The sequence below is a fragment of the Octopus sinensis genome, linkage group LG26 (assembly GCF_006345805.1).
Source record: "Octopus sinensis linkage group LG26, ASM634580v1, whole genome shotgun sequence".
Classification (NCBI taxonomy): domain Eukaryota; kingdom Metazoa; phylum Mollusca; class Cephalopoda; order Octopoda; family Octopodidae; genus Octopus; species Octopus sinensis.
Window position 1 is genome coordinate 5,451,325 of NC_043022.1, and position 10,000 is coordinate 5,461,324.

The 10,000-nt window shown below is 40.1% G+C and overlaps 2 long non-coding RNA genes across 2 annotated transcripts in view; one reads left to right on the forward strand and one right to left on the reverse strand.

Moving 5' to 3' along the window:
• LOC118767995 overlaps positions 1-6,001 on the forward strand; it is a 26,914-nt gene extending 20,913 nt beyond the window's left edge. Inside the window, exon 4 of the long non-coding RNA XR_005003915.1 lies at positions 5,991-6,001. This is a non-coding gene — a long non-coding RNA (uncharacterized LOC118767995). The remainder of the gene's footprint in view (positions 1-5,990) is intronic.
• LOC115224860 overlaps positions 1-10,000 on the reverse strand; it is a 108,494-nt gene that overhangs the window by 52,817 nt on the left and 45,677 nt on the right. The window lies entirely within an intron of this gene.

Consider the following 10,000-nt stretch of genomic DNA (forward strand, 5'->3'; position numbering starts at 1 on the left):
ACATATATATATACATTTCTTTACTACCCACAAGGGGCTAAACACAGAGGGGACAAACAAACGGATTAAGTCGAGTATATCGACCCCAATGCGTCACTGGTACTTTCTCTCTGTAGCACTCCCTCCCCCTCATTCAACTCAAGTGCCTGTCAATATCTCTGTTGTGTGGTCCCTCTGTGTTTAGCCGCAATCCTTATATTTTCTTGAGAGTTCTACAAAAATAAAAATATTTAAAAAAAAAAAAGAATACAAAATAACAAAAGTCAGCCAATAAGATCAACAGTGACCCCTGAAGAACAAGGCCATTCTACGGTCACCTCGTGGCCCCTCACTTTCTTCGTTCCGTCTTCTGAAAGCAAGGAAGCAGCCACTCGGACACCAGATCAAGCCAAGCAATTAGCTACCCATCCACCCCAAGTAGCCAAACATTTAGTTACCCCAAAAACAAGTCAGCGATCCACCCAACAGCGAACCGAACGAGCAACGCAGATCCTGCATCGCGTAATCTCATTGCTGCATCTCGTTCCATAATTTGGCCAACAGCCAATCGGAGACGTTCCAACTGCTGCCACCCTTGCCACCCACCCTCCAACCGCCACCATCCTCCACCACCACCACCACCGCTGCCATCTACCCCACCGCCTTCACTCCCACCCTACTCCAACCCTAACCCAATCAATCATAGATTTAATGTGAAGTTATTCAACCTAAACCTTGTCTAGTGAAGCGGAACTGATGGATCTGGCTAATCTCTATCTAGTTTATGGCATTCCTCTACCCTGCTTGCTTGGATGGATGGGTATGTATATATGTGTGTATATATATATGGATGGCAACGATGACGAGAGGTTGGTCGTGGTGGTGGTGGTGGTGGTGGTGGTGGTGGAAAAATAGTGATGTGGACGGCAAAGATGGTGGTGGTGTCTATGGTGGTTGTGATGGTGATGCTTGTGGTGGTGGTGGTGGTGGTGGCAGTGGTGAGAGTGGTGGTGTTTGTGGAGATCATGATGGTGGTGGTGGTGGTGGTGACAGGTTTAAACATGGTGATGCAAACAGCAAAGATGGCAGTGGTGGTAGTAGTGGTTGTGGTGGTGGGGGTGGGGGTGATGGGGGTGAAAATGGTGATGTGGATGTCAAAGATGGTGGAGGTTGACACATTAAACATTTGAAGGTGATGACAGTAGCATGACATTTACCATAAGACTGACTGAGCCGACAGATGAGTGACGATGGATCCTCTATTCCTTCCAATCACTATCACTCAGTTGTTCAGTCAACTCAACTCCTACTTACTTGTAACACCACAACATAACAGTGGTCGAGTATTCCACAGCAATCCGGTGGCCCTTTTCTGGATGCAATCTCAGCTACCCACAGATACAGCATCAGCACCATCCTGGATGTGAGAGCTAGAAATCCTCCACAGTAGGCCCTCACCTGAGCTTCCACGTATCTCAATTTCAGTTGGGGTCTGTAATATCTCTTGACCTCAAGGAGAAAGGGCCACTTGTTGAGATGTGGTCTTAGTTGTGTACTTTCACCATAGCTAGGGTTAGATCCCTACAACTGGCCCTTCAAGTGATTGTAGGACCTAACAATTGGAGAGCAAGTACAAGAGCTGCTCCAGTTGAGCACTGTGAAGGCACATGCCTTAGTGGTCAGAGTAGTTGGCTCATAATCATAAGGCTGGGAGTTCAATTCCTGGTGATGCATTGTGACCTTGAGCAAGACACTTTATTTCACTTTATTGCTCCATTCCACTCAGCTGGCAAATATGAGTTGTACCTGTGATTCAAAGTGTCGAGACTTGTCACATTCTGTGTCACCCTCAAACTCTATGACAGCTACATTAAGGGTTATGCATGGCTGTGGAGTACTCAGCCACATGCATGTTAATTTCATGCGCAGGCTGTTCCATTCATCTGATCAACTTGAATACTCATTGTTGTAACCAATGGCATACCAGTTATTTTGTGAAGGTGCATGGTTAGTGGTTAGTGCATACAGCTCATAATTGTGAGGTCATCAGTTCAATTCCCAATGGTGCACCGTGTCCCCGGGCAAGACACTTTATTCCACACTGTTCCAGTCCCCTCAGCTGGCAGAAATGCATTGTACCTGTAATTCAAACGGGGCCAGCCTTGTCACATTCTGTGTCATGTTCAATCTCCCTGAGAACTACATAAAGGGTAGATGATATCCTGACAACCATAGAAGAAAGAGACAGAAACCACATGTGGACAGGATCCATCAGCAGAAGCACAAAACAATTGTTGAAATAGTGACCAACAATGAAGAGGAGGCAGCAAGGATGACCATGAAAGGGATGATGTGACTAGGTAGATATGTACTGGATGGACCACTGTCAACAGGGACCACATCAAGTAAGGGAATGGGGTAAACAGCTGATGGTATGTTGAGGTTTTCATCCAGTGTCAAATAACAACAGTAGTACTAGATAGGTGGGGTGGCTATGGGGGAAACACCTTTGGTTACATGTTTGGGTGGAGGAAGAGGTGACTGGTGCAGGAGGGGGTGGTGTTGGCTAAGCAACAACAATGATGACATCATTGCAACTAGCACTGCTAGAGAGAGAGAGACAGAGAGTCAGACAGAGTGTGTGTGCATTTATTTGTATAGGTTCTTTCAGTCATTAGACTGCAGCCATGCTGGGGCACCACCCTGAAGAATTTTAGAAGAGGGAATCGACACCACCAACCCCACCATGCTTATTTTTTAAAGCCTGGCTCATATTCTATTATCTACTCATCTCTGAACTGCTAAGTTACAGGGATGTAAACACACCAACACTGGTTGTCAAGTGGTGGTTGGGGACAAACACAGTCACAAAGATACATATACACACACAATGGGCTTCTTTCAGTTTCCATTTACTAAATCCATTCACAAGGCTTTGGTTGGTCCAAGGCTACAGTAGAAGATACTTGCCTGAGGTGCCACACAGTGGGACTGAACCTGGAACCAAGTGGTTGGGAAGCAAACTTCTTACCATACAGCCACGCTTGTGCCAATATTAACTCTGCTCAGATTGTTTAATGAGTGTGCCTCGGAGTGTGTGTGTGTGTGTTTGCGTGTGGGTGTGTGTGTGTGTGTGTGCATGCATGTGTGTGTATGTGTAAGGGTGTATGTGTGTGTATGGAAATGCAACTGTGTGAATGTGTAAGGGTGTGTGTTTGTGTGCGTGCATGCATGCGTGAGTGTGTATGTGCATGTGTGTGCATGTGTAGGGGTTGTGCATGTGTGTGTATGTATGTGTGCACGTATATGTGTGTGTATGTGTGTTTGTATACACTATAACTGAGTGAATTGATAAGCAGTACACTGGCCACAAAGTCATGTGTGAGAGTGTACGTAAGGGGAGGAGGGAGAGAGAAAGAGAGAGTGAGAGAGACAAGAATGGGGGGGTGACAGAGAGGAATTGTCCACACACACACACACACACACACAACAGTACTACCGATGTACAAAGCATCTGTATGGTGCCAAAGTTAAGGCACCAACCTGATTCTGTTAGCACAAAGCAAACTTTAGAGTCCATGACCCGAAAGGCTCCATTATAACAGCAGCAACAACAACACCAACAACAATAATAATATTAATTATAGTAACAACAACTACAATAATAATAATAACAATGATAATAATAATAATAATAATAATAATAAAATAATAATAATAATAATAATAACAATAATAATAATAATAATAGTAATAATAATAATGATAATGATAATAATAATAATAGTAATAATAATAATAATGATAATGATAATAATAATAATAATAATAATAATAATAATAATAATAAAATAATAATAGTAATAACAATACTAATATAATAGTAATAATAATAATAATAAAATAATAATAAAATAATAATAGTAATAACAATAATAATAATAATAGTAATAATAAAATAATGATAATAATAATAATAACATAATAATATAATAATAGTAATAATAATAATAATGATAATGATAATGATAATAATAATTAATAATAATAATAATAATAATAAAATAAAATAATAACAATAATAAAATAATAATAGTATAATAATAATAATGATAATGATAATAATAATAATAATAATAATAATAATAATAATAAAATAAAATAATAATAATAGTATAGTATACAATAAGAATAATGATAATGATAATAATAATAATAATATGAAGATGATGATGATGATGATGATGAGAGTTTGATTTTTCAGTTGAGTAGATACAAGATGAAAATAAATATGATAAACCAACAGAAGGCAAGTTATTTAAAAACTAATTAAATAATGACTCAATTAATTGATATTTTCATTCTGTTTGAGTGTTAACATCCACTTAGAGGAAGCCTTGGCACTGAGCAGATTGGAAAACGATTCCATAGACACACGCATACGCACACATGTGCTGCACAGGCACATACACATCTGTTTGTGGTTCATGGGTTGTGGAGGGGGGATGGAGAGACAGATGTACCTGCGTGTAAACGCGTGGAATGGAGGTGGTGTGTGTGTGTGTGTGTGTGTGTGTGTGTGTGTGTGTGTGTGTAGTTGGTGTCTGTTATTGTACGTTGATGATGCTACAGCAAATCTATATAAAACATCATCACTATCCCCATCATCATCATCACCACTGCAATCATCATCACTATCACCATCATCATCATCTCCAACACCATCATCATCATCATTTTAACCCTTTCGTTACCAACCCGGCTGAAACCGGCTCTGGCTCTGTAGTATAAATGTCTTGTTTTCATAAGTTCTGAATAAGAATCTTCCACCAAACCTTAGTCACAATTTATGTTCCTAACACTAGCTGAATGATAACTAAGTTATTTTACTAAATTCTTTGTTATATTTAAAATTAATTGAAAGAAACACAGAACATCTCAAAATAAATACAGTAACGAAAGGGTTAATGTCCTGCTTTTCGTACTTGTATTGGTTGGATGGTGTTTATCGAGGCATATTTTTCTACAGCTGGATGCTCTTCCTGTCACTAATCCTCACCTGCTTCCAAGAATGGTAAGATTCCTCCATAGCCAGGCATGGTCTTTATTTTTAGCAGAATATTGGAAATGAACGACTCTGCCTGTGTGTGATGGGGGACACTCATTTTACAGCTAATATGCAGTGTCAGGACAGGGAGACACACGCGCACACACACACACACATTCATGTATACATGCAAAACACATTCATGTAAGCACACACACACACATTCATATATACACACACACACATCTATACAGAGAGAGAGAGAGAGAGAAAGAGACAGAGAAATCCACTTGGGCAAGTGTCTTCTACTATAGCCTCAGGCCAACCAAAGCCTTGTGAGTCGATTTAGGAGATGGAAACTGAAAGAAGCCTGCTGTATGTATATATATATATATATATATATATATATATATATATATAGATATATGGAGTGGTTGGCATTTAGAAGGGCATCCAGCTGTAAAAACCATGCCAAACCAGACACAGAAGTCTGGTGCAGGGTCCTAACTCCTGTCAAACTGTCCAACCCATACTAGCATGGAAGGAGGACTTTAAACGATTATGATGATGAGGAGGAGGAGGAGGAGGACGTATTTGCATGTGTGTTTGACAACCAATGTTGGTGTGTTTACGTCCCTGTAATGTAGCAGTTAAAACTCTTCATGGTGGTGCCCTAGCATGGCTGCAGCCTAATGACTGAAACAAATAAAAGATAGAAAAATGTCTGTGGAATACTCGGCCACTGAGGTGTTGATTCAAGAAGCAGATGGTTGCATTAATCGAACAACTAAATGTTTGTCCTTGCCACCAGTGAAGGATTCATTTAAAGCATGTGTTTTTGTAATTCTGGAGAGGAAACCAAAGTTCCATTTGGGAAGAAGATTTTACAATGCTGAAGGATTCAAAAGAGGACTGGAAGCAACAGCAACAACAACAACAACAACAACAACAGCAGCAGCAGCAGCGGCAGCAGCAGAGCAGTAATCTCTTAGAAATGAGTTCAAATAGATTACATTTTGCAAATAATGATTCATAATTGGAATAATAATTAGGAAAATAATGAAACAAAGTATTGATTATTATAATATATTGGGGAAGAATATTCCTTCGTTATTTTGAGATGCACAGAAGGCAGCAAGCTGGCGGAATTGTTAGCATGCTGGATGCAATGCTCAGTGGTATTTTGTTTGTTGCTATGTCCCGAGTTCAAATTCCGTCGAGGTCGACTTTGCATTTTATCCTTTTGGAGTTGATAAATTAAGTACCAGTAAGATGCTGGGGTCAATGTAATTGACTAGTCCCTTCCCTCAAAATTTCAGGCCTTGTGCCTAGAGTAGAAAGGATTATTTAGAGATACATATATTTGTGTGTACGTTTATGTGTGCATGTATGCATGATAGGAAACATTTGCGCAAAGTGCTATGCAGTGGAACTGAACCTGAACACCTGTGGTTCAGAAGTGACATCTTAACCACACAGCCATCCCTGCACCTAGATGTAAATACTATTTTGAGAATCATCAGTTGTTGACACAAACTTCCATAATATTTAATCAATTCAATTTTTTTTTTTTTTCACTCACTAATTAGTAGTTAATTAAGCCTGAATAGAACCATTTTTGTCAGATGATTAAATTGGTCTCTGAACATCAGGGACTAATTTCAAGTGTGTATCTGGAGGGAATAATTTCTTGTAAGGCTGACAGCTTTGGTGAGATGATGTGGAAATCCTAAGCAAATCCATATGTAAGGAAAATAATTCAGACAGATTCGGATTAGCAGTGTTACTGAAACTGGTTTACCATCACTTACGATGGTGAGGGTTCCAACTGATTCGATCACACACACCATAATGCGATATACTGTGTGATACAAATGAACTTAGGAACCTTTACTCGATGAACCTGTCGGAAATAGAAGCCAAAGCTCCCTAAAATCACATCCTAATGTTTTAGAATGTAGTCATAGGCGCAGGAGTGGCTGTGTGGTAAGTAGCTTGCTAAACAGCCACAAGGTTCCGGGTTCAGTCCCACTGCATGGCATCTTGGGCAAGTGTCTTCTGCTATAGCCCCGGGCCGACCAATGCCTTGTGAGTGGATTTGGTAGACGGAAACTGAAAGAAGCCTGTCGTATATATGTATATATATATATGTATGTGTGTGTGTTTGTGTGTCTGTGTTTGTTCCCCTAGCATTGTTTGACAACCGATGCTGGTGTGTTTACGTCCCCGTCACTTAGCGGTTCGGCAAAAAGAGACTGATAGAATAAGTACTGGGCTTACAAAAAAAGAATAAGTCCCGGGGTCGAGTTGCTCGACTAAAGGCGGTGCTCCAGCATGGCCACAGTCAAATGACTGAAACAAGTAAAAGAGTAAAAGAGTATATGGAAATAAGATGTGGTGTTTGGTCACTACTGGGAGACGTTTGGTCATAAGCCTGCCTGACTAGAATTGAATCAAGGTTAGATGGCACCGACAACAGAAATATGATTCCATGCATAATGGTGGTAGGTAAGAGATAATGTAATTATATCTCTGCTAACGATAACACTTTAATTGAATGGAATACGGTAGGCAAAGAATGTCTGTAAAATGAAACATTAAACGTCTGTTGCAGGTGGTGCTAATGAGTTATCTTTTACCTGTTTCAAGCATTAGACTGCGGCCATGCTGGGGCACCACCCCAAAGAATTTCTAGTTGATAGAATTAACACCAGTACTGTATTTTTTTTTAAAGCTTGGTATTTATTTTATTGTTTTCTTTTGCTGAACTGCTAAGTTACGAGGACGTAAACACACAAACACTGGTTATCAAGTGGCAGTGGGGGGCGGGGAAGGACAATCAAAAACTCAAAGGCGCACACACACACACACACACAAACACACACACATATATATTCAAAATGGGGGAATGTCGGTTTATGGGATTACCTTAGGTTTCCTGTCCATAAAGGGATTAGCTTTGTGATGGTGTATCATCAGATCCTAAGGTAATCCCATAAACCAGCCTCCCCCATTTTTAATATATATTGATCTACATCTTAGAGTGTGCTTCTTCTTTCGGATATATGTTTTCTAAACACTACAATACACACACACACATATATATATTTATATATACATTACTAAAAGTTTCAACTACATGTACTTATCACGCCACTAATAGTTTCCTGTACGTGCGTACATTCATCAGGTGCCAATCGCTGGTTAATTAGACATCATCAAACATGCCAGAAAAACATTGTTATTTATTAAGGGTGAAATTTGGATTTTTAAAAAAACTGACGATGAGGAATTATTTGATGTCACAAAAAAAAAAGGCAACTGGTGCCTGATGAACGTATGCATGTAGGGGAAACTATTAGTAGCGTGATAAGTACATGTAGTTGAAATGTTTAGTAATATTGAACTTTCGTTGGATGGATTACTCTTCGTATTGACTTTTATGCAGTTAATTTATACAACAGATTCCTTTTCAGTTTCTGTCTATCAAATCCACTGGCAATGCTTTAGTCGGCCCAACGCTATAGTAAAAGACACTTGCCCAAGGTGCCATGCAGTGGGACTGAACCCGGAACCATGAGGTTGGTAAGCAAGCTTCTTACCATGCAACCACCCCTGCACTTATATCATAAAGTTTGGTAATGTTTTCTGTTTCTACGTGTGGGTTGCAAGAAAGATGCGAAAGGGCCGTCACAGGTGATGACAGAATTGGGAGAAATGTCCAATGCATGCAAGCTTGGAAAACCGGACATAAAAAATGATAATGATGATGGTGGTGGTTGTAGTGGTGGTGAGGATGGTGATTGCCAATCAATTTGTCCATCAACCTTTCAGGTGCCAATTTGTAATTTATAGAATCACCTGATGACAGGTGAACTACTTCACAACAGTTACCTCATACTACAACTCTCAGTCTGCACATAGACTAAAGGGGGATATTTAACAGTAATATATATTTCTTTACTGCCCACAAGAGGCTAAACACAGAGGGGACAAACAAGGACAGACAAAGTGATTAAGTCGATTACATCGACCCCAGTGCATAACTGGTACCTAATTTATCGACCGCGAAAAGATGAAAGGCAAAGTCGACCTCGGCGGAATTTGAACCCAGAACGTAACGACAGACGAAATACGGCTACGCATCTCGCCCGGCGTGCTAACGATTCTGCCACTTCGCCGCCATTTTACAGTAATATAAACAATCCCAGCAAGTGAGTGGCCCCATGGCATTATTATGATTAATATTATGACTATTATTATTATTATTATTGAGTGAGAGCAGTGCATGCCATCCAAGTGACACTGAGGTAAAATATACGAAGCCCAGTATACCCATCATGACTACCCGTCTGATAAGGGTACACCAGGCACATACATCACAGCCATATGTGCATGACATGGTGGGCTCATGTCAAGGTAACAGCGCATGACCTTGCAGGTGGGGGCCCAGTCAGGATGTTCTTCAGGTTGAGTAGCCCATCCTGCTCAAAAGGTCCCTGAGAAAGGGTTGCTTAAGGATGCTTGGCTCCTTTCATTAGGGATACAGATTTCTTTAAACAATGTATTTTCCTGAGAATAAGTAACAAGAATTAATGGGGTGGGGTGGGTGGGGGCATGTTAGATGGAATTACATTTTGAAAACGTGCACCAACAGCAAAAGGAAATCTTATGGGAAAGAGAGAGAAATAAACTGAAGTCTCCAAAGTCGAGACAGACAGACAGACAGAAATAAAGAGAGAGATTCTGTTACTTACCCATCTTTCTGACTGGAATGGTAACGAAGGCTATCACTTAGTACTCCAGTTTGTGGATAGTTAACGAAATATTTCCTGGACATTTTGGCGGAACCTGTTAGTCAGTTAGTGGTTGGTCACATTGTTGTTATAGTTATTATTGCTGTTGTTGTTGTTGTTGTATGATGATGTAGTTCTTGATGTGGTTTATGGCATCATTGACATTTGGAAGAGGCGG